Source organism: Pleurodeles waltl, chromosome 3_1, assembly GCF_031143425.1.
Source record: "Pleurodeles waltl isolate 20211129_DDA chromosome 3_1, aPleWal1.hap1.20221129, whole genome shotgun sequence".
NCBI classification, from domain to species: Eukaryota; Metazoa; Chordata; class Amphibia; order Caudata; family Salamandridae; genus Pleurodeles; species Pleurodeles waltl.
Window position 1 is genome coordinate 72,836,838 of NC_090440.1, and position 26,699 is coordinate 72,863,536.

General features: G+C 45.5%; 1 protein-coding gene across 1 annotated transcript in view; it reads right to left on the reverse strand.

Moving 5' to 3' along the window:
- Positions 1-18,789: 18,789 nt before the first annotated feature.
- Positions 18,790-26,699, reverse strand: part of TRIM44 (tripartite motif containing 44) — a 353,973-nt gene continuing 346,063 nt past the window's right edge. The window contains exon 6 of the mRNA XM_069221831.1: positions 18,790-19,475. The gene's annotated coding sequence lies outside the window, so the exon portion shown is untranslated. The remainder of the gene's footprint in view (positions 19,476-26,699) is intronic.

The window sequence follows — 26,699 nt, forward strand, 5'->3', positions numbered from 1 at the left end:
CTTCCGTCCTTTGTGTGGCTTCAAAACCAGAACTGGAGCCGGGGGCTCCTGCACTGGAGTAAACTGGTTTATGCAAGGAAGGTACCAAATGTGCCCTTTAAAGCAGTCTGGTGGTGCTCAGAGGCACACCCACCCCAGCCCAATGACACCTACTTCTAAAGGAGAGAAGGTCACACATCTATCTTATAGGAAATCCTTTTTTCTGCCTTCCCCTGCCGAGGAGTTCAGCTCAGCAGCAGGAGGGCAGAACAGTGTCTGGGGGCAGCAGCAGCACGGGCTGAGATGCAGAACCTGCAAGGCTCTACAGGTAGATATGGGGGATCGGTGTAGTTGCATGATTCCAACATGTTTGCTACCAAACATGCCTAAGTCTGGTGAACCCATTATGGAATTGGACATCTCATGTTGACCAGTGTCCACTACATAGCTTAGGATGGCTTCTCCACACTTATGAAGCCCAGATGGGGTCTGAGGTTTGTAGGGGCACCTCTGCTCATGCAGTTGTGCCCTCATACTGAGAACCATGCACACTTCCCTTGGACTGAAGGGCCTACCTTAGGGGTGACTTAGGGTCAGAGTGCAGTGAAGATGATATAGGGCAAACATGTCTGGGGTGAAAGGTGCATGCACCATTCCATGCAGGCTGCAATGGCAGGCCTGTTGTCACAGTTTGCATGGACCCTCATGGGTGGCACAATACATGCTGCAGTCCATTGGGGACCGCTGGTGTATCAATGCCCTGGGTACCTAAGTTCCATATACCAGGGACTTACATGGGTGTACCATTATGCCAACTGTAGGGTGTAAAAGCTATTTCGCAACTCAATTTAGGGGGAGAGCACTGACACTGGGTTCTGGTTAGCAGGACCCCAGTGTACTACAGTCTAAACATAGTGACACCAGTCAAAAGTGGGGGGTAACTATGTCAGAAAGGTGCTACTTTCCTACACATGGCCAATCCCAAGTACCCCTGGGTGCATGGCTACTCCCCAATACCCCAGGAGCATGAAAACCTCCTATGACCCCAGACGTCTGGCCATGGGAACATGGCTACTCCCTAGTATCCCTGGGTGCATTACCGTGCCTCAACGTCCATGGGTGAATGGCAACTCCCTAGTATCCCTGGGTGCACGGCCTCTCCTGGGAATCCTTGGGTGCATGGCTACTCCTGAGTATCCCTGGATACATGCTCACTCCTGAGTATCCCTGGGTGCATCGCCACTTCTCAGTATGCCTGGGTGTATGGCCACTCCTGAGCATCCCTGTAAGCATGGCCACTCCTGAGTATCCCTGGGTACATGACCACTCCCACGTATCCCTAGAAGCATGGCACTCCTGAGTATCCCTGGGTACATGACCACTCCCCATTATCACTGGGTGCATAGCCACGCTTCAATATCCCTGGATACATGCCCACGTCCCAGTATCCCTGGGTGCATGGCCCCGCCTGAGTATCCCTGGGCGCATGACCTCTCCTCTGTATCCTTAGGTGCATGGCCACTCCTGGGTATCCCTGGGTACATGACCACACCCCAGTATCCCAAAAGCATGCAAACCTCCTGTGATCCCAGGAAGCCTGGCCGTGCAAGCATTGCTACTCCCTAGTATCCCTGGGTGCATTGCCATGCCTCAATGTCTGTGGGTGAATGGCAACTCCCTAGTATCCCTGGTTGCATGGCCCCTTCTTGGTATCCTTGGGTGCATGGCCATTCCTGAGTATCCATGGGTACATGGCCACCCCCCAGTATACCTGGGTACTCCTGGGTGCATGGCCACTCCTGAGTATCCCTGGTTACATGCACACTCCTGAGTATGCCTGGGTGCATGGCCACTTCTAAGTATGCCTGGGTGCATGGCCACTCCTGAGTATCCCTGGGTACATGGCTACTCCTGAGTATCCCTGGATACATGCTCACACCTGAGTATCCCTGGGTACATGCTCACTCCTGAGTATCCCTGGGTGCATGGCCACTTCTCAGTATGCCTGGGTGCATGGCCACTTCTAAGTATGCCTGGGTGCATGGCCACTCCTAAGTATCCCTTGAAGCATGGCCACTCCTGAGTAACCGTGGGTACATGGCTACTCCTGAGTATCCCTGGGTACATGGCTACTCTTGAGTATCCCTGGGTACATGGTCACTCCTGAGTATCCCTGGGTGCAAGGCCACTTCTCAGTATGACTGGGTGCATGACCACTTCTGAGTATGCCTGGGTGTACGGCCACTCCTGAGTATCCCTGGAAGCACGGCCAATCCTGAGTATCCCTGGGCACATGACCACTCCCACGTATCCCTAAAAGCATGGCATTCCCGAGTATCCCTGTGTACATGCCCACGCCCCAGTATCCATGGGTGCATGGCCCCTCCTGAGTATCCCTGGGCGCATGACCACTCCTCTGTATCCTTAGGTGCATGGCCACTCCTGGGTATCCCTGGGTACATGACCACACCCCAGTATCCCAAGAGCATGCAAACCTCCTGTGATCCCAGGAAGCCTGGCCGTGCAAGCATAGCTACTCCCTAGTATCCCCGGGTGCATTGCCATGCCTCAATGTCTGTGGGTGAATGGCAACTCCCTAGTATCCCTGGGTGCATGGCCCCTCCTGGGAATCCTTGGGTGCATGGCCGTTCCGGAGTATCCATGGGTACATGGCCACCCCCCAGTATACCTGGGTACTCCTGGGTGCATAGCCACTCCTGAGTATCCCTGGTTACACGCACACTCCTGAGTATCCATGGGTACATGACTACTCCCCAGTATCCCTGGGGGCATGGGCACTTCCCAGTATCTGCGTAAATGCCACGCTCCAGTAGCCCAACTCCTCTGTATCCTTGGGTGCACAGCCATTCTACGGTATCCTCTGGTGCACTGCCACATCCTAAGTATCCCTAGGAAGCCTCCCCACCATCCCAGGAAACGTGGCCACTCCCCGGTACCCTGGGGCAAATGTACCCAGATCATCTGCTAAGCTAGGTGTGGCCTTTGAAGCAGTTTTCTGAAACTAAAATGCGTTTGCGCAATTCATCCTTTTCTTCAGGCATCTCTCTTTGCTGCAGGGCTGTGGAAAAGGGCGCTCGGAGAAAACACGTTTTATTATTTATTAAAGCCGGCTCTGATGGCAGTCCTGACCACCCTCCCCCCACTGTGGACAGAACTCGCCAGCTGCAATAAGGGAAGGACTGGTGCTCGGAAAGCGCTCCCTCCTGGCAAAGCTTATTTCCTCCGTGTCCTTCGAGCGCAGCCGGCGTTGCAAATAAAAATAAATAAATAACTAGAAAGCAAACCTAATTCCGCTCCTCGTGAATAATGCAGCAGCCCTTACAGATGGCCCGCCGCGCGCGCAGCGTGTCGACAGCGGGGCGCACTTCATTCCACGGCTGACAGCCCATCTCCGTGCGCCTCGGAACAAGTGCGCCCGTCGGAGCGCATCAGCGCCGGCGAAATGGATCACACAGCGTCCTCCCATAACCCCTTGCGCTTGCAATAATGATAATATTAACAGTGACTAGTCTACTAGTGTTATTATGGACAGTACTCATTTTAAACGCATCATATCAATGCAAGGGCGAATCGACCCTGCTGTTAGATCTAAACCGTATTACTTGTAAATTGCACCTAACCATATTGCGCGTAAACCATACATGCCAACCTTTACAGCTGGAAAGTGGGAGATTTTGAAAAAAAATCGGGCACTGTCGACCTCCCGTTGCCATATATTCAAACAGAGGCAATTGCAGGCGGGAAACAGCTAAAATAAAGACATTTTTGGCTTCCAAAATCAGACGTCTCCAGCCTGGAGCGGGTCAGTTGGCACGTATGCCTCTCCCTTTGCAGCAGATCACACAAGGGCACGAGTGAGGATGAAAGGCAGCGGGAGCTTCAGAGGCCGGTGCCAGCCAGGCCTGGCCAGGCTGCTTGGGGTTTGTCTGCTGGCATTATTAGGAAGTGTTGACGGCCTTGTTCGCCTGGCACAGCGTGGAAGACGGCAGAGGCCCCATCTGCTCTGGTCCGGTGCCAGGGCTGAGGAGGGTCCAAGGCCGAGCAGCATATGGCCCAAGGGAGCCCCCTGCCTCTAAAGATGGCGGCTCGCGCCAAATGGAGGGGACGTGTGGTCTCAGCTCAGCTGGAGCAGATGCCGGGGAGTACATTACAACCACGACTTCAAGGGCACAAGAAGGACGTGGGATGCAAATAATAAAAGGGCATCTTTCTAATGGCACTGCAGTGGCTTCTTTTAGATTTATTTGCACGGGCAAGTATGAAAAAGCAGGAAACAAAGCCAAATCAAGTTAGTTTCTTTTTGTTATGCAGTTTTATCAAGTGCAAACTCGACCTGAAGGTTTTAGAGCGCTTTACACGAGCAAAAGTTGTTAAAGTTTATTTCTTATGTGCACATTTTTGGTGAAAAATTATTTGTGCGAATTAGTGATTTTCATGATGCATGTGGTCATAAATGATGAATAAATGAAGATGCACTTGAAACGGTTTAATTAGGTTGGTCAGAAGTGTGATTAGTAATGTAGTAAAGTTGTGCCACATTTTTGTCCGAGATTTCATTTTATTATAATGGATAAAGTTTATGTTCTTCTGCCCATCTTCCTCCTGTTTGTTTCCCCTCCCAATCAGAGGCCCAGCGCAGGTCTCCTCGCCACAGTTCCGGAAAGCACAGAGTCCTATGAAGTAAACGCTGATTGTCCATAGAAAGTGTCTATTGAGAATGAAACTTTCCACCATGTGCTCAATGTGCCATTTTGAAAGATTTCCTCTAGACGTTCTGATGTAGGCTATCAGAAGAACATCAATCTATGAGCTTTTGTTTGAGAAATGTTTCATATTGTATTGTACACAGTGCTTTAAATGGGCCGGCACTCTCCGGTACTGAGTACCGGCACTTTTTTATTTTGAGAGGGTGAGTACCGGCACATCTCAAGAAAAACGTAATACTTTTAATTGGAGAGTACCGGCACTTCTCAGAAACAAGCAGGTACTCTAGTACAAAGTACCTGCACTTCTATTTTTCCATTTAAAGCACTGATTGTACATCTCTGGAGTGTAGTTGTTGAGGAGGAAAACAAATTTTCTTTTACGTTAAGAAATGGGTTAGTGATAAGAGTTTTCACTAATATGAAGGAGTTTTGATTGGCCAGTGCGACCTAACCATGAACATGTCAAGGTGAATTTGCAGTTTTGCTAATTGTTCACGCAAAAATGTGTACAAATGGCCACAGTTTTGAAGGTTAGGGGGTAACTTCTCTTTTCCCTCCTGGGACTGTCCAATTATTTTGAGACATCCTCCTCCTACCTTAGAATGCTGTCTGTACTCTGTATGAGTTTGATACTCAGAATCTGGAGCAATTTAGCTGCTTAAATAGAAATTCTTGCTCTGATTTTCTGTTCTGTATCTGGGCCTTTATGGCATTCTATGCATTTTTCTGTATCACTTATATTAAGAATTTTGTGATAATTCTTTTTAACTTATTCCTGATCTAGAACTCGGTTACTGAGTTGTCTTAGTTCTGATTTGAATTTTATTCTGCTAATTAGTGGGCTTAACGTTTAGGAGGCCGGTGACTCTTGGCGCTAGATCAAAAAGAACTACGTTCCGGATTGCCGGAGGCAAACATCGGGGTGCAAAAACATATTTGAGGGTCATTAAATGATTGGGGCTTGGCTATCACACAGTTACATTACACAAGGTCACAATAATAGATAACAAGAGGTATCCAGTGTTTAGCTACTACTCGCGTGCGTAAGCTTTGAGGGAGGGGTTACATAAGCTGAACAAGTTCAGCAGTCTCATAGATAATGGGAGGGGCTTCCATGTCATAGATGCCTGTCCTGAACAGGAACGTGCAGGGAGTGAGATTCTCTTAAACAATTTGCTTTGCAGGAGAAGATAAGTTTTGACCCCCCTCCCCCACAGATGGTTAGGTTTTGCTTGTGATATTTGTGGGAATTCAGATGTAATAGCCTGTAGATTAATCAGGCAGTTCTTTAAAAATAACCTGCCTCAGTTAGCTGCAGCGCTGCAACTGATGGGGATCCCGGTTCCGCCAGCTATTTCTGAGCCGGATCTGGGATCTGGCCGACCCAGTGAAATAAGCTGAATTTGTTCAAGACACATTTCGTCAGTGCTCATATATTGTCTGCTTTCTGTTCAGGGCACCAACCTGCTGGCGGCAGTGAGGGGGCTTTCTTATTTTCACATCCAGCTGGGCACAATAAAAATGCCTGATTTAAATGGGCAGCAGCTCTTCTTTTGTTCAAGTACCATCCTGGTTGGAAGCCACCTGGAGCCTAACACCTATGCACCAATGGAATGGAAGGAAAACAAGCACTGGCAAAGCCAATAGGTTTCACCTATGCAAGTTTTATTGGCTTTGTCAATAGTTTTTATACATATAACACAGCAGCACGGGCTGCTGTGCAACATGGCTTAAAGTAAAGAAAACAAAAGCGCTATGATGCAACAAACGTTGACCGTGTCATAGCACTTTTTTTCCTTTAAGCCATGTTGCACAGCAGACAATACTATCACACAGCAGGTCTAAAAAAAACACTGACCAATCCAAATGCCAAATAGCTCTCGCATATACAAGTGTTATTTAGCTTTGTTAATGTTTTTTGTGGCGGACAGGAGGGACAGTAGAAAATACCATTGTTGGGGGGAACCGCCTTTACAACAAAGGTTTTACAATGAAAAAGCCTTTACGACGACAGTCTTTTACAACAACATTTTTTACAACGAACGTGCCTTTAACACAGATGCCTTTTACCACCAAAATTGTGGGGAATGTAAGTCTAATGCAGGTAAGTAGAAAGTATGAAAAATATATGTGTATGTGTGTGTGTGTATATATATTATAGCAAACAGCTATGTCCCAGGGGTGGGCACCCCCAGAACATAGCAGGAGCCGGCCCTGGGGTGTGGTGGTCCCTAGGGCCATTATTGGCTCCACGAGGGGGGCTGTGCGGCCCACCTCCATCGTTTCTATTTAGCCCTGGGGAGGTGGTGGTCCCCAGGGCCGGTGGTCCGTGACGGATCCCCTATCTTATTTTATATCAGCCCCAGGAAGGTGCCAGTCCCAGGGGATGCGGGCACTGCACAACCTTCCTTTATTTTGGATGAACTGCCCCTGGGAGGCTGTTGTCTCTGGGGATGTGGGGAGGCCTCATGGGCCCCCTGCATTAATTTCCTAAAATTTAATCCGGGAAGGTGCCAGTCCTCGGGGTGCGGACAGGCCATATATTAAGTGCCTGGAGTAGGTTGTGGTCCCAGGGGCTGTAAGAGCCCCCTCGCATTTATTTATTGAGACTTGCCCCCGATAGGTGGAGGTTTCCAGGGCTACAATAAGCCCTAAGAGGGGGAGCCCCATGCACTTTTTTTTTTTTTGTTGCCTCCAATGTCCATGGATGTGGCCCACCAGGGAGCAAACGTAAGTAAGAATGCAGGAGACCGCACTTAAAAAAAAATAAAAAAATAATAAAAAATCTTGGAAAAATAAACAAAAATCTTGGAAAAATCAGTGGATCTAGCTATGGATTTTTCTGAGATTATTTTTTAAATGCTTTTAAGCCCTACCCTGGCCCCTTTTCTTCTTTTACATTTTTTTTGTGGGACTCGGCTTAAGCTGAGCCCCAAGATGGCTGCCATCACTTCCTTGTTGAAGTGTTGGTAGCCAATCAGATAGCCAGACCAGTTGGCGGTCCGAGGGCTGTGGGGGCCACGTGGGCCCCTCTGCATCAATTTAACAACTTTTGCCCTTGGGGGGAGGTGGCGGCCCCTAGGGCTGCGACTGGGATCAATTTAACAACTTTTGGAAGGTGGCAGTCCCCGGGGCATGGGGGTGTAGTGCGTACACCCCCGCATAGATGATATACAGTGCCCCGGGAGGTGGTGGGCTCCAGGGCTTTGATAAGCCCTAGGAGGGGGGGCCCTGTGCGCCCTGTGCGCCCTCCTCCTCTTTTTCCTCAGTGTCCCCGGGACTTAGTCCACCCGGGGCCAATATTAAAAGCAATCACAGGAGCCATTGCTTGCTTTTTTTTTTTATTAAAAAATCTGAGCACAATTCACAGATTTGCTTCGATTTTAGTCATGATTTGAACAAAAAAATACTTTTAAGCCGGGGATGGGAGATCCCAGGGGAACCCCTGCAACAAGGCTAAGGGGGTAGAGGAACAGTACCCTGCCCCCTTTTCTTTTTTTGTTTCTTTTATTTTAGACTAGGCTGAAGCTGAGTCTCTAAATGGCTGCTAACACTTCCTGGTTGAAGTGCTGGCAGCCAATCAGATCTCTGCACAAGATCTGGAATATTCGCAAAACCTCCGCACCTCCAGATGTACACATTTGGTGGTGTAATATTAATATTGTAATCTAATATTTCAAAAACTACTGAACGGATTTACACCAAATAACAAAAAGGCTTCTTTCTGGAACAAAAGCTACCTTTCTTCCAAATTCAGTGTACTTCCATCCAACAGTTCGGGCTGTAGTTGTGTTCAAAATCCCTAGGTAGAATTCACAGGGGAAATGCATTTTTTTGACACCCCCCCCCCTTTTTTAGGGTTGATCCCACAAGCGCTTCATCCCTGTTGTAATCTCTCTTTGGGCTTTTAACCACACCCATGTCACGCCTGTCACTTTCGTTGGTTCGTGGGCTTGCCTTTTAAAATCTGCTTGATTTCATTAGTGAAAGGCATGCATATATCATGCCTTTTTCCAGTGTTTAGCCCTCCTCGAGCGCACCAGCCAACTACTGAAAACATACAAGGCTCCATGTTTTCAGCATGTTTTCCAGACTACTTCATCTTTTTATTTTCCAGGCAGCGCGATCACGCTCTTTTTTTATTTTTATTTGTGTGGCAAGAAAATTCCAGTTAGGAGTTTACAATGCTAATAGATCCAACTCGAGTAAATGCAAGACCCGTTGCATGGCAAATGCTTGTTTTCTCAGCTCCTGCTTGATTGATTACCCCGAAACACTCTTTGTGGAAACATTTGTGAAGATTCGTCAAACGGCACCAAAGATATTTGTAAGTCAAAAAATGCTTTTTCAATGGACACTAGGTCCTAATTATAACTACCTACTGGTACTGGAGCTATAGTTACCTTGGGGCAAGAGTTATAGTTATTTGAAATAACTCTAACTGTACCAGCTGAATTTCTATGGTTTTGTTAGTTTGAAATGTGAGCCTAACTATAACACCCCTGTAACATTTGCTTTTTTCAGGGAATATATATATATATATATATATATATATATATATATATATATATATGTGTGTGTGTGTGTGTAAAAATATGTATATATGTACACAGCCACATATATATATATATATATATCTATATATAGATATATATATACGTATACATATTAGGGTGTGGGATTTTGGTGGTAGGGGAATTTTTAAGTTGGATATAGGTTTTTGGTGACAAGGGAACTTTCGGGGTTTAGGGTGGGGGTGGGTCTTTGGGTGGCAAGGGAAGTTTTAAGATTTAGGGTTGGTGTGGGTTTTTGGGTGGTAAGGGAATTTTTAGGGTTTACGGTGGGTATGGGTTTTAGTTACTTGAAAGAACTATATCTGCTGAATGTCTATGGTTTTGTACGAGTAAATTCAGAAACTAACTATAAGGTCACTGTAACCTTTGTTTTTTCAGTAAATTTCTATGGTTTTTTAAAGTAAAATAATTTTAATTACCATACATTATTCCAACCCCTGCCGCGCACGGCCGAAGGATGTGTGAGTGGGTGCATGAGTGTCTGAGTGGCTAGCTTGGTGCCAAATTTTGTGTAATTCTGTCCAGTGGTTCGGGCTGTAGACGTGTTGACAGGTCCTATTGGAATTATCATGGGGAACGCAACATTTTTTGAGCCCCCTTTTTCTCGGCCCACGCGAGACGGAACACCCCAAAACTTCCCATGCGCAACAAGCCTCACCAGGCCACTTTTTTGGAAAATTTTGTGAAGATTCGACCAACAGTGCCAAAGACATAGGCAAGTCAAAAATCGCTTTTTCTGTGGAAACATGGGCTATACTGTAACTACCTACTGGCGACTACCACTAGGTTATATATATGTGTGTGTGTGTGTGTATATATATATGACAGCTCTCGCTAAGTCAGAACAAACACTCCGGTTCCAGCGGGCGAGAGTGGAGGTTTCATCTCTTTCCCTGCCAGCAGAGATACAGGCACGGAAAGAGATGAAACAATTGCTCTTGCACAAAGGGAGCTGCATGGTTAGCAGCTCCCTGTGTGCAACAGCAATGCCGGCTCCCGCAGGAGCAGGGGAGCTGGCTGGGACAGCGGGGCCTTGAGGCTCCACCCGTGGTCCCATTGCACACTGGGTGCCCTTTAAAATGTTAAAATTAAATAATTAATTTCACTGTACATTTAAAAATAAAATGAATTGTAATCTAATAAATTGCTTTAAATAATTAAAGTTTTTTATATATGTACATAAATATTTATATATCCAACCCCCAAAAGATGATAAGAGGATGCCTGCAATTAGTCTAACCACCGGTAAAAGCTCGGGGTAGCACTGCAAACCACTGTTCTTTTGACCAAGATGCCACCTCAGATTAGACCTAACCATATGCAAATCAGTCTTGAACCTACTCCAACAGGAACAGTCCAACCTGAAATGCCATACCAGGTCATCCTGAAGTGGAACACAAGCAACCCAATCAGCTTTGCCTTGATTGGTGCTCCTCAGCCAGATGCAGCTTGGTTTCAGTGGCACAGTGAGCAAGGAGCCCATTGTCTGGGTATATACTTGGCAACCTTGGAAAGGTTAAATATCAGCGGAGTCTCATCTGCATACATGTAAAATTGAGCACCCATCAAGCGAAGAAGATGGGCCAATAAAGTCATGTAGATATTGAACAGAAAGGAGCGGACTGAGCCCTTTTGGACACCACCATTGATGGATCGTGCAGGTTATTCTACTTGTGTGCTAAAAGTCACACACATTAGTTCTTCACAAACATTAGAACTTTGCATTAGTATTGTTAATGTGTTTACAAGTTGTACTGGTTTTAGTTATTATAACTACTCTGCTTGTGTTAGGTGCCATTCCTACAGACTTCCAATGTCATAATCAGATTACTAACTGTACCATTACTGTGCACTATGTATTGTGTTCAGTGTTGCATTGTAATGTGTTCTGTGCACTTTCCATTTGATCTGAACTGTTCATACTATACATCTAGGTCACATACATGAGTTATCAAAGGTGATGTGCGAGCAATCAGACACACACCCTCGTTAGTTTTGCCTTAGACTGCTCGTCCGCATTGACCTAAGAAGTCAAGGATATTAAAGTGACCCCCATAATTGCCGTAAGGAACGTGATACCCTGTGCTGAAAGCTGGAGAACCTCTCCCTTCTGTCATTTAGAGAGCTCAGTGGCCCCCTAAAATAACTTATTCCAGGACACAGGGCAATCACCATCATGTGCCCAAGCAGTCAACAGTCATACAGGTGTTAATGCACTATCCCCACCAGTCGTCACATCGTTCTACGCAGCAAGAGTTACCAGATCAAGTGCATCAGTGGAGCACAGGCTGATGTCCATCAAGGGGCGTGTGATTCTGTCCACCAGTGGAGCACCAAGGATGCGCCTTACTGGCTAATGTGCCTCTGAGGAGTGCTTGGTGACCACAGGAAGCTATGTGTGGTGTTCCAATGGGGAGTACTCAGTAATGTGCCCTGAGGAGTGCTTGGTGACCACAGGAAGCTATGTGTGATGTCCCAATGGGGAGTACTAGGTTATGTGCCCCTGAAGAGAGCTTGGAGACCACAGGAAGGGTCACAATGGGCAGTACTTTGTGATGTGCCACCAGTACTTGCTGCGGATCAGGACAGTAATGTACTGCCAAGGTCCACTAGGCAGTCTGTGTTGTGGTGGCACCTGCTACAATGCAGCATCCTCAGCACTGTGCACAAGGTGATATACTGGGGAGAGGTGGTGCTGTACAATAAGGGCCCTTGGGTCAAAAGTCAATGTGCGGTTGGTGGGCACAGGATAATGCCAGAATGAAATTGTCTCATGCCTGGTGAGTAAGGTAAGGTAGCCATTTTTAGGTTGAGCGTAAGCGTTCAAACTCATGTATACTTTTAGTATACTTCTTATGGCTTAAAGCAATTTCATTTGTTGGTTGCAGTGTCCTTTAAAAATTCTTGCTCGCTAGTGGTCAGGTCCGCCTTTTTCTCCCTCTTTTTTCTGTTTCAGAGCAGTGACCAACTACTGTATTATTCCACTTTGGTTTCTTTATCTGTTGCTGTGACAGACTTTTTTTGTTATTTCTTTGTTGCTGCCTTTTCACTGTGGGTGTTATAGGCTGTTAGCTGCCTGTTTTATTACAGCATTCTGTTCCTCCCAGGTCGCTGACATTTGCTTTGGCTTTATTCCAGTGCTGTCCTTGTTTGCCTCTGGCTCCTAAAATAAGCTTATTTTACAAAAGAAACACCTGGTCGTTTAGCTCACTGCTCAAAAAGTCACAATATGCCCTCTCTGGTATAATGTAGCTAAACCTAGAAGCAATAATGTGAAAGTTGCTTAGCCTCATAGAGTCTCTCTATCCAGGGCCCCTCCCTGCCAGCACTCAGGACATTGCACACAGGGCATTGCTTATCTCCTTTATTGGGCCATAAATCTTCTCAGGTTGCTTTGCTACTGTTAACTTCATTAGGGTTTTGTTAGAATGGGAGGTAAGAGCTCTTGCAAGACGTGTCATTCTGTTTAAATAAAAAAGAAAATACTTTTCCAGCCTTATTTTCCAATTTCTGTTCAGACGTTTACATAACTTGAGGTAGTGCAGCCCTCGTCTTTTCTCTCCTCAAGGGCTTATGATTTCTGATGTCAGTAGGTGCCAGTGAGCACCAAGACATCGCAGGAAAGGATGAAATTATGAGACAGGGTTGACCAATTTATGTGGCAAAAAAGTCCAGTTCTGAATTTACAATGGCAATATCTCTAACTCAAGAAAATGCAAGACCTGTTGCTTTGCAAATGCTTTTTTTTATTGTATTCTGGGATTTGTATATAACTTCCACATTATAAGTACCAAAAAAAAGAGATGCAGTATTTCTCCAGCCTTTATTTGTAATGCATTCAAGTGATTTGTACAGAGGTGCAAAAAGTTGTTTGTGGGCAGCCACCATATTTAAAACAGCCTGTTTTCTGCAGGCACCCAGATATTGCTTTTGCAACATGCTTACAGCGGCAAGTAATCCAGACTTCAATGTGCAGCGCTCTGCAACCCTGTGGGGTTATGTCTATGCTGGAGAAAAAATATAGAAAAGAAAAGAAAATCGAAAAGAGGGAGAAAGGCAAACCTACATAACTGTAATGTGTCCCACGTCACATGTGACAACTTCAGCCAGTCCTGAGTTTTTGGCCAACAGCTGATATTTTTAACCCTATTATTAAGGTAAAACCAAAAAGTACAAATATAATTTTCTGTTGACTACAGTGACAGAACCACATTTAGGTTTTGGAGATCCTTGGGTCCAGGCACCTGTTTTTTTTTTATTGAATTTTTATATAGCGCGGACTCGATCCAAAAGTACTGGAGCGCTCAGGGTTTTAAGTAGGCTGGGTCCTGCCGGTGCTCAGCACTGGCAGTTCTAAAAAGCAGGTGCTTTTCGTGCTCTTTATTTTTGCCCTCACCCTCCGGGCGAAAAAGAAACCATAACCCTGCAGCACAGCAACCCTTCACTGCCTTTGATGTAACTTCAAAGAGACTCGTTGTAGTTCCATCACAGTCTCATCATTTCAAAACTGAAGCATGTTAAATATTGTATACAAAGACACCATAGTTGTTGCTTATTTATCTTATACAACTAACAACCCTTGACAAAGCCAATAGTCCTGGCTTGTTGTAGGTGTAATGTTACTTATTTTAATATATATCTGGATGCAATCACAGAAAGAAGCATCAAAATACCAGTCGGGAGGTACGAAATGCTAAGCACAGATTTTTCGCTTATGTGTTTTTAAGCCTCGCCATTAATTATATCAACCACGCCCCATTGAGAGACATCACCACCCCCCCCCTGGTTTTTTCATCCCACTTAAAGCTCTGGGAGCACTTTACCTGAGCACTGGTTACATAACATAAGGACAAAACCTTGTGACATAACTTTTGATATCAATTTCAACTGTTCCCGACTTTTTATCAATTTAATCTTCCTTTAATCGGATATTAAGTAAGGGTGGATCTATGTGCGACTCAGGAAAATAGGCCCAAACAGGCTTGGTCTTGACCTTACAGCGCCTTGAGACCCTTACGGGTGAGTACTTGCGCTCTATAAACCTGATTCGATTTGCTAGTGATGCAGTAAACCAGTAACCGAGGAGCGAGTCAGGGCAAGAAAGGGACACAGAAGATAGCATGGACCTTGATTTGGGGGGATCGGGAATAGCAGCGGCTGTCCTTAGCTTGTTCTTTGGTAACCACCCCGCATAGCTCCTGGAGCTCAGGTCTCAAAGGCCATGAAGGCAATGGCAGGGACAGGAAGAGGCAGGCGCTACAAGATCCATCCTCTATTCGCTGAATACCTTTCTCACCCTTCAGCCTGACAGCAGAAATAATATTTTAAAGAACAATAGTTATGGAGCTCATTTGCAAGAAAATGTATACAATTTGTGCAGCAAAAATAAACTGCTCACAATGCTCACTTATATACTTTAGTCATTTAATAATTCCAGTCAAAAAGCAGTTTAATGCACAGTGTTTTATAAAATGCATTATAATAGTAACAAAGGTGTAATTCAATCATCAAAAACAGAGTGCATTGTGTCTCCAGTAAAGAGAAAGAAAGCACAGGTTAAATAAACTGAACAAAAGTGAACAAAACCTATTCACGGAGCAGGGCCGGACTGTGAACCCAAAGAAGCTCTGGGAAATGTCGTCAGAGCAGCCCCCATAGGGTACACAGCGAGCGAGGGTGACCACTACAATTGGGTTTGGGGGGTTTCTACCCACAAGAAAATATGGGAAAAAATGGCAAAATCTGTGTATTCTACAACACATTTTTAATTCCATATTCAATTGTATTATTTTCTAAAGCACAGTAAATGATGACCTTACAGTGCACCAGGGTACAGCAATCTTTATTGGGGCTCTTCAATGATTCCCTAAACATGACCCTATAACTGTGCCTCTCATCTCTCCATAGCCCCTCTCTCACATGTATTTCATCTGTTTTGTAGTGCCTCTCATACCAGCGTAGGGTGGTGGAGCACTTTACCTCACAAACACGTACAGAGACAATGAATCATACGTGTGTAAATCAGTGTATAGAAAATGTTACATCAGACATAGGGGACTCGGATTCACAAGTTCATATTGGCAGGCATTTTGTATGAGTGATTGGTCTGGTGAAGCATAAACTCTGGATTCAGAGCGTAACACAGTGGCTAGGGTTGACTTTACTAATAACAATTTATTTCTACCCAAACAAATTCTTTTTAACAAAATTAGGATAATCAAAGACTGGGGAACAAACATAACTTTCTAACTTATATCGTGCAGTTGCATGCAGCTCTTTGATGGCAGTTCATATCTCACTGTGCTAGATTATGATTGTAACTTATGAATTGCACAGGACAAAAGGATAGCTGTCACAAAAGCAGTAGCCCAACATAAAATAATGTCCTGTGAACTGCATAGTACACATTCTTTGCAGCAGGTATATTAACCATCTATGCTACCTTAGATGAGTCTAAACTGCCACTAGACAAAACTCAGACCTCTTTCCAGCAGGTACCAGAGTTATCTTGGGACTTTAATTGTTGCCTGAAAACTGTTGTATACACAAGGAACTCTGCAGTGCTTTTACAGTTGCTGCACTGCTACAAAACTGCCCATCAGTAAACGCTAGATACCCGGTACAGCCAGTCCGGCCTTGCCACGGAGTGTTTTAAAGAAGCATACAACTAGTGACCTTAATTGCCACATGGACCTTAAATAAGTCCAGTGAGATTGAATCCTTGTAATCAACAAGTTTGTATGCTATTAGTTTGTTGACACCGTTTCGACCTATTTTAAATTGTCATGGTCTGATTACGATAGGATGTTCCGCGGAAGGGACACCTTGGATTAAACAAGGCCACTTTCAGATATCCATGGTCCAAGTGATGACCGCTGTCGGTAGAGTGGTGACACCAAGGGTGATCGATATTTAAAACGTACATTACTGTTGGGGGCAACTCGCGAGGGTGCAAGTGCAGATTGTCGCACAGAGGTATAACCACAGCGAACAGCCCACATCAGCTATCACAACCGTCTGGATGCGCGCAAGGACAAGATTCAAAGCGGCGTAGTTTGGTAGGATTGGAGGGTGAGCTTCAGATTTCCCGACAATCACACTGACACATAGGCCCCAATTATGACCCGGGCGGTCACCAGACCGCTAGGGTCACGAACCGGCCGCGACTTTACGTCCGTGGAATTGCCAAGCTGGCGCCAGGTGGCAGTCTGGAAGTCTTGGAGGTTGTAATTACGAGTCCCCTTTCCGCCAGCCTTTGTATGGCGGTAGCCCCGCCATGCACAGGCTGGCGGAAAGGGGTGCACGGGGCCCCCCATGGACAGCTCTGTCGCACTTTCTACTGCCTGATTACGAGCCAGCGTCAATGTTAAGGCCCTGTTCACCGCCGGCCATGCGGCGAACTCTTAGTAGGGCTGGCGGTGTTCAGGCCGCACAGGCGGCCTCATGGCGAGACAAGTTTGTCAGGTGGCCTCCGCCGCCCGCCAAACTCATAATAGGGGCCACAATGTTAAAATACACTACAACAAGCAGGGAACATGAGAGGGTCCTACGGGCTGTGGAAGGGGAGAGGAATGTGGATTGTTAAGAGTACTAAGCAAGAGAAACACAATATTTTGTAAAATTATCAAAAATTTTAGGACTTTCAAAACCGACATGACAGAGTGTGTGTGTTTGTTTCTGTCAGTGTGGGCATGCACAAATCCCAGGTGAAATCCGACAGACATCTCACCATACCCGACTGAAAGCACCTGTACCCAACTATTCACCAGAAAATACATTTATTAGAGAGGTGTAACACCCCAATGCCCCCACCCCCGAATCTATGTCCCTGAGGATTCACTTCCCGTGGGTGGTGATGGTTGCACTGCTCCTGTATTTTGACTCAGCATCTAACCTGAGACGAGGGCAGTGCTACCTCTGAGCAGATCTTGTGATTTACTAATATCTGTGCATCCTTGCGCACCTCCACCCTGGAACGATTATATGGTTACAGTATGTATGTAAGTAATAAATGCATGCAGTGATTTCTCTGCACAAACTGTATGACTGTTCTTCCAACTGACCTACAAGGGAACCATTGTTTTTTAATATAATTGTATACTCAGGTTCACGTAGGTATGTGGGTCACCTTGTTACCTGCAAAGGATCACAGTAGAAAAGAGGCCGCTGGTGGGTAAAGGGTCGAGGACAATGGATCAAGACCAACACTGTGATGCCGTCAATGGTCAAAGGGTGTTAGCACGGTCCTAGTAGCCCACCCTCCAGTTCCACCTCCGAATGGCTTAACACAAAGTGATACAAGACTGGGGAGAAGTTTTCCAGGGATATGGGAAGATCAGCACCAATTCCTAATCTTCTTTTAATGCTAGTTTTTAGATATTTTGGTTGTATCACCGAATCCTACTTTTTCAATTTTTTAAAGAACGGATCCCCAATCCAAACTAGGTGACATGCTTCATCAACAGAAGCCTCCTCCACCAGCACCACGATGGTGCAGGATGGGGTTGTAGTCCAGAATATCGTGTGCTGAGTATCGAGTTATACGAATACCAGGACCAAAATGGAGAGGAGATAATTGCATCTAGGTAAGTATAGATTTACTATTCTTAACACCTTATCTACATACATACATACCTATATAGTCAAGGTACGTATAGGTGGAGTTAAGCATAGGAAATCTATTGCTATGTTAGAAAACAATTGCCTTAACCTTAGGCTTTTACGTACCGCAAACTTAGCCCAAGGATCTTAGAGTGCTTCACAAGACCACAAGATCATGTTATGCACGGTCAGATTCATTTTTTGTAATTCTTGTAGACACATGGAGATTACGTGATTTGCCCAGAATCACAGGATGATGAGCCAATGCCAGGCCTCCAACCTGGTTCCCCAGTTCCAAAGTCAGCAGATCTGGCTCTTGTGCAACCATCGCTTCTCTAATCTGCCCTTTTTACGAGAGTTTCATCAAGTAGCCAAGAGATAGTCATGCCGAATTTCCCCATAACTTGGGTTTCTACAAAAGTTCTAAGACACTGCCTCTCTAGTATTCTTAAATCTTAACTAGGCCAGTGGGCTTTAGTTTGTAGCACCCGTACTAATAATTCAGAAACTACAGAGAATCTAAAATGTGGACGCCAGACAGCTACTGAACCTTCCAATGAGGGTCCATGTCACGCATGGTGCCACCTCCATAGTCATCTTCAAGCGAGGCCTATGCACTCAAAGCAACAACATTTACTATAGATGCCTCAGTTCAAAAAGTCATGGAGAGGTGGAATCTTCTGATCTAGCCTCAGGTTCTCTGTAACACTACATGCTTAAGTGCTGCAACACTTGACGCTACATGTTTGAAGCATGTCGCTGAAACACCAAGAATGCCCACTTAGGTCCTTTAACAGTCCACACTCTTTCAGCCACACACTATGAAAGGGCATCATGGGGATTATGCAAATCAGAGCAGTCTGTCACATCTTGGGGATGTGAGGCAATGCACAAATGTGACAATACTGTAAAATTTAAGAAACATTTTATTGATATAGGCCATCATATCACAGTGACTGGTTATGGACAACTCGATGGGTAATACAGGATGGGATTAATCAACTCTCCAGTACCAGAACCCTAGCCAGAAACAGTACCAGGTGGGCCAGGTTGTGGACAGTTGGCCCATCCAGCCATCTGAGCTTGAAATCCGGTCCTGGTTTTCAAGTGCATCCTGGATAGTTCAAGAACGCATGTGAAGTTGACATGAAAACCAGGAGAGGAGAAATAAAAAAAAGACACAAGAGAGCCTGATGCCAGGTAAGAAACAGAAAAGGACCCCCATTCCAGCCATCCTTCAGGAAACTTGATTTACATTCAGTGCTAGTTAAAAAAAATATGTTGATTTCTAATACAATCCTACCATCTCAGGCACCTGGTGCTAAGCAGCAGAAGCCAAAAACAAAACATAAAAATCATCATTCGCAGTTGCAAGTTGTCTGAAATAGATTACCAACAAACAGGGAAATGAAAATCAACAAGACAGTCAGAATTTATTTAGCATGGTAGATGACAGCGAAGTTCTGCAGGGCGTGGTGCTCACTTCATCAGAGCATCGCCCTGGCCCTCTCAGCCGGCAGGTGGCACCTCCTAGCTTCGAACTGGTCACACCTGTGAAAGTGCCCGCAGGTGCGGACAGACAGCCTCCAGATCCCTGCAACAGAACACAGGGACAGGTTACAGCCTTCACTCCGGTGAAACACAACAGCGCCAGATGTGCACCAAAGGGCAGATTCAATGAAATACATTCCAAACAGCAATTGCACTTGTCAGCAGTTATTAGACACTGGATGGGCACGCTAGAAACAAGCACTGGTAAAGCCCATAAGTCTCACCTAACAGACCTATTGGCTTTTTCATGCTATGCAGCACGGCTAAAACATTTTTATTTTATTTTTTTACATAAAAATGCTCTATGGCGTGGACAACGTTAATGTGTGTGTTTTTAACTGCATCAGTTCTGGCTAGGTCATAGCACTTTAAAAAAAATGTTTAGCCTGTGCTCTCCCAAGGCAAAACAGGGGGAGTGAGGACAGAAGAGAAAGATGTGGGTGGGGGGAGAGAACAGGTGACGGCATGTGGGGGGCACTCAGGTATTGGAGGGTGGGCAGGGGGGCTGGATTAAGCATATAGACAAGAGGTGATGGGCTGGGTGGGGGCAACTATGTAGGCAATGGAGGGTGGGCGTAAGGGGCTGGAGGCTAGCACATGGACAACAGAGGAGCGGGAGGGGCTGGGGCAGGCAGATGGACAACTGAGAGAAGGCGCGGGCAAGCAGGACAAAGGAGGGTGGGCATGACAGGCTCAGAGCAAGCAGATGGATAGTGAAGGATGGGAGGGGCTGGGGGCAAGCAGACGGACAACGAAGGGTTGGGTGGGGGCTGGGATTATCAGAAGGATAACAGAAGGAGGATGAGCTGTAGGGAAAGGCTTGTGGATGGGGAAGTACACAAGAGAGACAGCTGAAAAACACACATACTCCCACAGAGTGCTTAAAAAAAAAGAAAAAAGTATTGCCTGAAACATGTTCAGTGGAAGGGCAACAGTAATCTGTTCATGCTCCACGGGAGGGACAAACAGGACGACAAAGGAAGCCTATTGAAGCTGACGAATATGAAGCATGCAAATAGGAGAGACAATGAAGCTAACCAATGGTAAGAAATGGGCTTCATCTGAGCCACCTGTAAGGTAACATAATGTATTTCAAGACTGTCTTGGTAAAGATCTGAAAAGGTAAGGTTTGATCTGGAGCATCACATTTGCAGAATCTGTGACCTTAGACCCTGAGATTTGCACGGCTGATTCTCTGAGAAGGTTTGCAGGATTGAGGCAGAGTCCATCACAAGATTTCACCACCAGTGTATTTGCATACTGTGACACTGCTATGGATTGAGCCAGGCATAAATTCTCCATCCTGGGAATTAACTACATGAAATGAAAAAGAGCGCAGATGTTTAGTAATAATGGGCCATAGGAGGCTTGGCAACCTGTTGTGATGTGTGTATGGAACAGGCATCTGCTTTTATATGTTCGTGTCCTGCTCACCTGGTGATTCGGGAGTTTGTATCAGAGGCACCAGAAAATGAAAATATATTACAGACTACGCAATCCAACATGTCATATGATAGTTTGGCTCTTAAGCAGAATACCCACTGCTTACAGAGAGAAGCCATGGGGGTGGGGGGGAGGAGGAGAGTGGAACGGGGCCACCCTAACTGGCCCCAGCTAGAACTCCTTTATTCTGGTGGACCCCAAGTCCTCTGTCCCAATTCCTTCCTGGCTACCTCCAAGTTCAGCTTCCTATTTTGTCCTGGGCAGGCACCTGGGTAGGTCAGTTTTGCCCCAAGCTGCTTCCCCGCCAGTCCCCCACCAACCACTTAAGGCTGAATGTTGAGTTAAGGCCAACTGAAGACCTTGAGGCTTGGGAGAGTGCCTTTTCAGGAACCGATTCTGAAACAATGCTGAACTGCTTGCCAAGGAGCCCTAGCAAAGTTTTCCATGTAGACTTTCATATGAAAGACCACAGAAACACAGTGGGTGCATTCCATACCTGTCAGCAGTGAGCTAGAAATGTGGGTCTCGCATGCCTCCGAGCTGAGAGACCCCTTCCCTGCTCGCAGTCCTTGAATGCAAGCTCAGTCAACCGGTAGCATTCGTCCTCTCTGCTCTAGAGTATATGCAGATGTTGTGAGACCAGTCTGTGCCATGGGATCTCATGTTCTAGAGCGTATGCAGATGTACTGAAATCGGACTGTGTAGAGGAATCTGTATATTCTCGAGTGTACGTATGCAGGTGTACTGAAGTCAGTGTGTGTTGTGAAAACTATTATGCTCTGGGTTGTATGTATGAGTACTGAGATCATGGTGTTGTGGAATATGTTATGTTCTAGAGTGTATGCAGGTGCATTCACTACAAGCTGTGTCTCGTAATCTGCTATTTTCTAGAGTCTATGCAGATGTACGTGGATGAGATTGTGACATGCAATCATGTTGTAGAGTGTATGCCGAAGTAGTGAGACCAGATTGTGTCATGGCATCTCTTGGGTTCTAGAGTACGCATGCAGATGCATCGAGTAGTCTATGCAGGTGTACCGAAATCACACTGTTGTGGAATCTTTTATGTTCTAGAGTGTGTGTAGGTGCACTCAGTTCAGGCTATGTTGAGGAATCTGCTATTTTCTAGAGTGTATGGAGATGTACTGTGATTTGACTGTGTTGTGGACTTTGTTATGTTCTACAACAAAGGTCTTCAAACTTTGGGGTCTGTGGCATCATATTAAGGGGGGTGCGCTCCCACATTAAAAGAAACTGATCTCTGTCCTTCCCGACTGTGAACATGCAAACAAGCACAACTGACTGTGGAAAAAAGACCAAAAAAGCTTAACTCACACAATGATGGTGATACTTTTTATTAACATCACTGTGGTCATTAGAGTGGTATTAGGGTGGGGAGTGGAGCCCAGAAGGAGCCGCTGCAGGGTGAAGGCTTTGCAGGAGCTCGGTGGAAATGGGGTGCTAATTAAAGTGTGCAGTATAAAAATATAGAAAGTAACATGTAGAAGACACTGGCATACATGTCAACAACAAGTAATTGACAATAGGGAGATTTTGAACTAAAAATCGGGGGAATCAATTTCCCCCCTTTATACTGAAGCAGAAGATATTTTAGACAGCCAAAATAAACGCATTTTTGACTTAAAAATCGCGAGTCTCCAATCTGAATCGGGTCAGTTGGCATTAGGCATTGGTGCTACCTACCTCAGCCAGTTTGGAGTGTATACGGAGATCAGACTGTCGGGGAACCTGTTGTGCTCTAGAGTCTAAGCAGATGTACGGAGATCAGAATGTGTTGGAGAACCTGCTGTGTTCTAGAGTCTATGCAGATGTACGGAGATCAGGCTGTATCAGGGAACCTGTTGTGCTCTAGAGTCTATTCAGATGTACGGAGATCAGACTGTCGGGGAACCTGTTGTGCTCTAGAGTCTATGCAGATGTACGGAGATCAGGCTGTGTCAGGGAACCTGTTGTGCTCTAGAGTCTATGCAGATGTACGGAGAACAGAATGTGTCGGGGAACCTGTGGTGCTCTAGAGTTTATGCGGGTGAACTGAGATCAGACTGTGTCGGGGAACCTGTTGTGCTCTACAGTCTATGCGGATGTACGGAGATCAGGCTGTGTCGGGAACCTGTTGTGCTCTAGAGTCTAAGCAGATGTACGGAGATCAGGCTGTGTCGGGAACCTGTTGTGCTCTAGAGTCTATGCGAGTGAACATATATCACACCTTGTCGGGGAACCTGTTGTGCTCTAGAGTCTATGCAGATGTATGGAGATCAGAATGTGTCGGGGAACCTGTTGTGCTCTAGAGTCTATGCGGGTGAACGGAGATCAGACTGAGTCGGGAACCTGTTGTGTTCTAGAGTCTATGCAGATGTACGGAGATCAGGCTGTATCGGGAACCTGTTGTGCTCTAGAGTCTATGCGAGTGAACAGAGATCACACTGTGTCGGGGAACCTGTTGTGCTCTAGAGTCTATGCGGGTGTACGGAGATACGACTGTGTCGGGGAATCTGTTGTGTTTTAGAATGCATGAAGGTGCAGTGAGATTAGCGTGTGTCCTGGAATCTTATGTTCTAGAGTGTAAGAAGGTGTGCTGAGTTCAGACTATGCACGGAAACTCTTATATTCTGGGCAGACATTGCTGCTGTTTAGGTTCTATTCCAGTGTGTTTCTCATCCCCGTGTCATAAACTCTGGAATCTAGAAGAGTGCACGCCTCTTGTGTTCTAGGTTTGGCTATTGCTCTGCCCATAGTCCTGTGTTATGTATTACAGTACTGAGTCTCCAATAATAATTGTATTTATTCAAGACGTCTCTACTTATCAGGATCCCAACTCACTGTGGCTTCGAGGCGCATAGTAAACCTTCTCATGGCACATCATTGTTGCCAACACTCCTGACAGTGATTGCAGCTTCGTTCCTTTGTGAAGCCAGACATATTTTCCTAAGTGAAAAACATTTTCCTTGGCAAACTCTGTGCCAAACCTGTGCTTTCCTGGAACAGCTACAAAGTTCCAGGAAAAAACGTCGATATTCTGCAGACCACTGCTGTTCAATTTATGCAAGGGACTGCATTACAGCAATTAAACTATAACAATCGTTCCTCTCTTTTTACAGCGCCTTGAAGCTGGTTTCACAATGCATGTAAGTTGTCTCCTTATGCACTTTTTGCAATAATTACCGAGCTTCAGAAACAGTTTAGCGTGTTCAGCACTTGCTCTAACCTGAATGTGTCGCACCACAACAGTCAGGTACCTCCAAGCCAAAGTTTCCGGCCTCTGCAGCAAACCATCAGGACCCAGAACCCCATAACAAATGTTTGAAATGGAGGTGTGGCTGAGCTCATACAATGCTGTGGATCATGGGTACTCGCAAACATTTTTCCAGGGGCCAAAAAGTTTGGTCTGTGATGTGACAGAGGGCCGCACTGATGCCCGCAGGACTGCAGTTGGGGGTCTTAGGGGGCAGGAAGCCAGTAAGGTGGGTGTAGGGGGAGCTAAGCATATACATCTGGTGGCTGAATTGCACAATGTGAAACCAGAAAACTTGGGATTAATCCTGGCTTTCCCACTTAACCAAACTGTTTGATCCTAGGAAATGGCTTTATTTCAGTTTCCCTCCTTTTTCTTTACTATCGCATACAACAGGACTTTGAAATTCATTACTTCAGGATGTGCACTGTACAAAACCTTCCCATGTGTTTGATTTAATAAACTACAATCTTGTTCATGTATAAGAAGAACCCAGGCCACCCAAAGATTGCACATAACAACTGGCTTGCCTCTTAGTTCACTATTGGCATAGTTGCCATGTTGGGGGGAAGAGTAATGTTTCTAAATTCATGTTCCAAAACGATCACTTTCAAAACAATACTTCTCATGTCATAGGATAATGTACTAAAAAGAAACGGTTCTGCATGTTAATGAAAAACACTTTTTGAATTTTAAAAAGACTTTATCGTACTTTTACACTTTTGCTGCAAGATGTCTTAAAAAATTAAGCTTCTTAGCTCTAACCACTTCCTTCTTTAAAGCTGTTTATGTAACATATTTTTGATATTAGTGGTGAGTGGAGAAAACAGGGGGCCCCATACAAAGGTCAGGAGGGCTGCATGAGGCCCCTGGCCCTACGTTGAGTATCACTGCTGTAGATATACAACTCCCTTACTTCATGTGACTGGGCCCAAATTGAGGTGACGGTGTGCGAAATAACTACAGATTAAGTGCGGCGTCGAGCAAATTACCAGTGGCCAAAATTAATTCAAGCATTCCATCCATCAGTTTTTTGTATACAATAGTGTGTCTCCTTAAGTGGGATGGGTAAGCCCAGACATGGGTCCTGTGCACACTGTGTCAATGGAACCAAGGTGTACCCGGCTGATGCGCCCATAACTAGGGCGAAGCCGGTCCTCCGTTGCTTGCTTTCCGGTTCAGGGAGGACCTGGCTTGGCAGATCAGGCCGGACTGTTCCGATTGGAGCAGGGTCAAGACTGACTTGTATACAGCTGGGTCCAAACTGACGTGCAAAATAACAATGGATTGGGATGCAGCCCAAGTAATTACCAGTGGCTGATAATAATTCAAGCATTCCGTCCATTACTTTTTTGCATACACAGTGTGTAAAGCAGGTCACAGAGCAGAACTACATTACAAGGGTAAGGTGTAAACATATATTAAAAGGAATAAATATCCTCTGTTAAAAAGATTTTGCAAGTTACTGCCCATGTATATTACACTCTCCAGGATATGGTACTTTCCTGACAGTGACCCCTCCAACAAAGTGAAATTAGACACCTGAAATGTCTGGTTCATTTAGCAAACTACAATCTTGCCACAAAAAGAAATGTTGTAGAATCAGCTATCTGATGTGCAGAGATTTTTTAATTGCTCTTTTTGGAATAGCTCAGACCAACGAGGGCCCAAGCTACAAGAGGTGAGCTTGGATGTTTTCGGCTGACAGGTTTCACCTGGCTGTAATTGTCATAGTGTTTTTATACTGACACCAGGATGTCAACATAGGGGAGATCAGTTTGCTGTTCGATCAGCGTGGTTTTAAATAAAGAGAATTATATCTTGTTGTTAAGTGATTTCTGTGGCTTATACGCCCTGTGACTATGGGTGGAAGAACCGGAGGGGGTTTAAAGAGATATGCGGCATCCTGATGATGTATGATATGTATGTCAGAGGGAATGCTGACATGTGAGTGGGTTGCTCATACACTGGGAGTTCTGGAAGCTAGCAGAGAAGATGGTTGGAAAGATGAGCCTCGCTGGTTGAGGGCCTTATACTGAGCTTCTCTTAGTCCAAATAAAGATAATTAAACTTTTACTGAATGGACTTTTATTCAACTCCACATTGGCGACGAGACTAAAACTGACCACAAGAGATCATACAGATCACAGTAATGTTGCGCTCTCTGTAGCTGGGATTTTGTCTGATTTGTGTAATTCAACTGGAAACACCAAACGTGGGTTCATATAAATTTATGGAAAAGGGGTAGACAACTGGACAGTTATAGGAATATTTGTTGGTGGGAGAAAGTGGCGTAAATTAATGAGGGTACGCGTGATAACCCACTGTTGGTTTATTAAAGTATTTTTGTAAAGAAAACTTACTTTGTCGATTGGCTACTACAAAATCCGTGAAACCCCTGTGCCCTGGCTGCAGCAGGGAATGATCTGGGCGCGAGCAAGGGTTCAGATTCGTATAAGGCAAAATGTGTTACACATTTGGGTTCCTATAACTCATTTTGCATCAAAAAAGAAAGAAAAAACTGCCACCAATACTGTTTAATCCTGGCTTTTTACCCACAGACGGCATGCT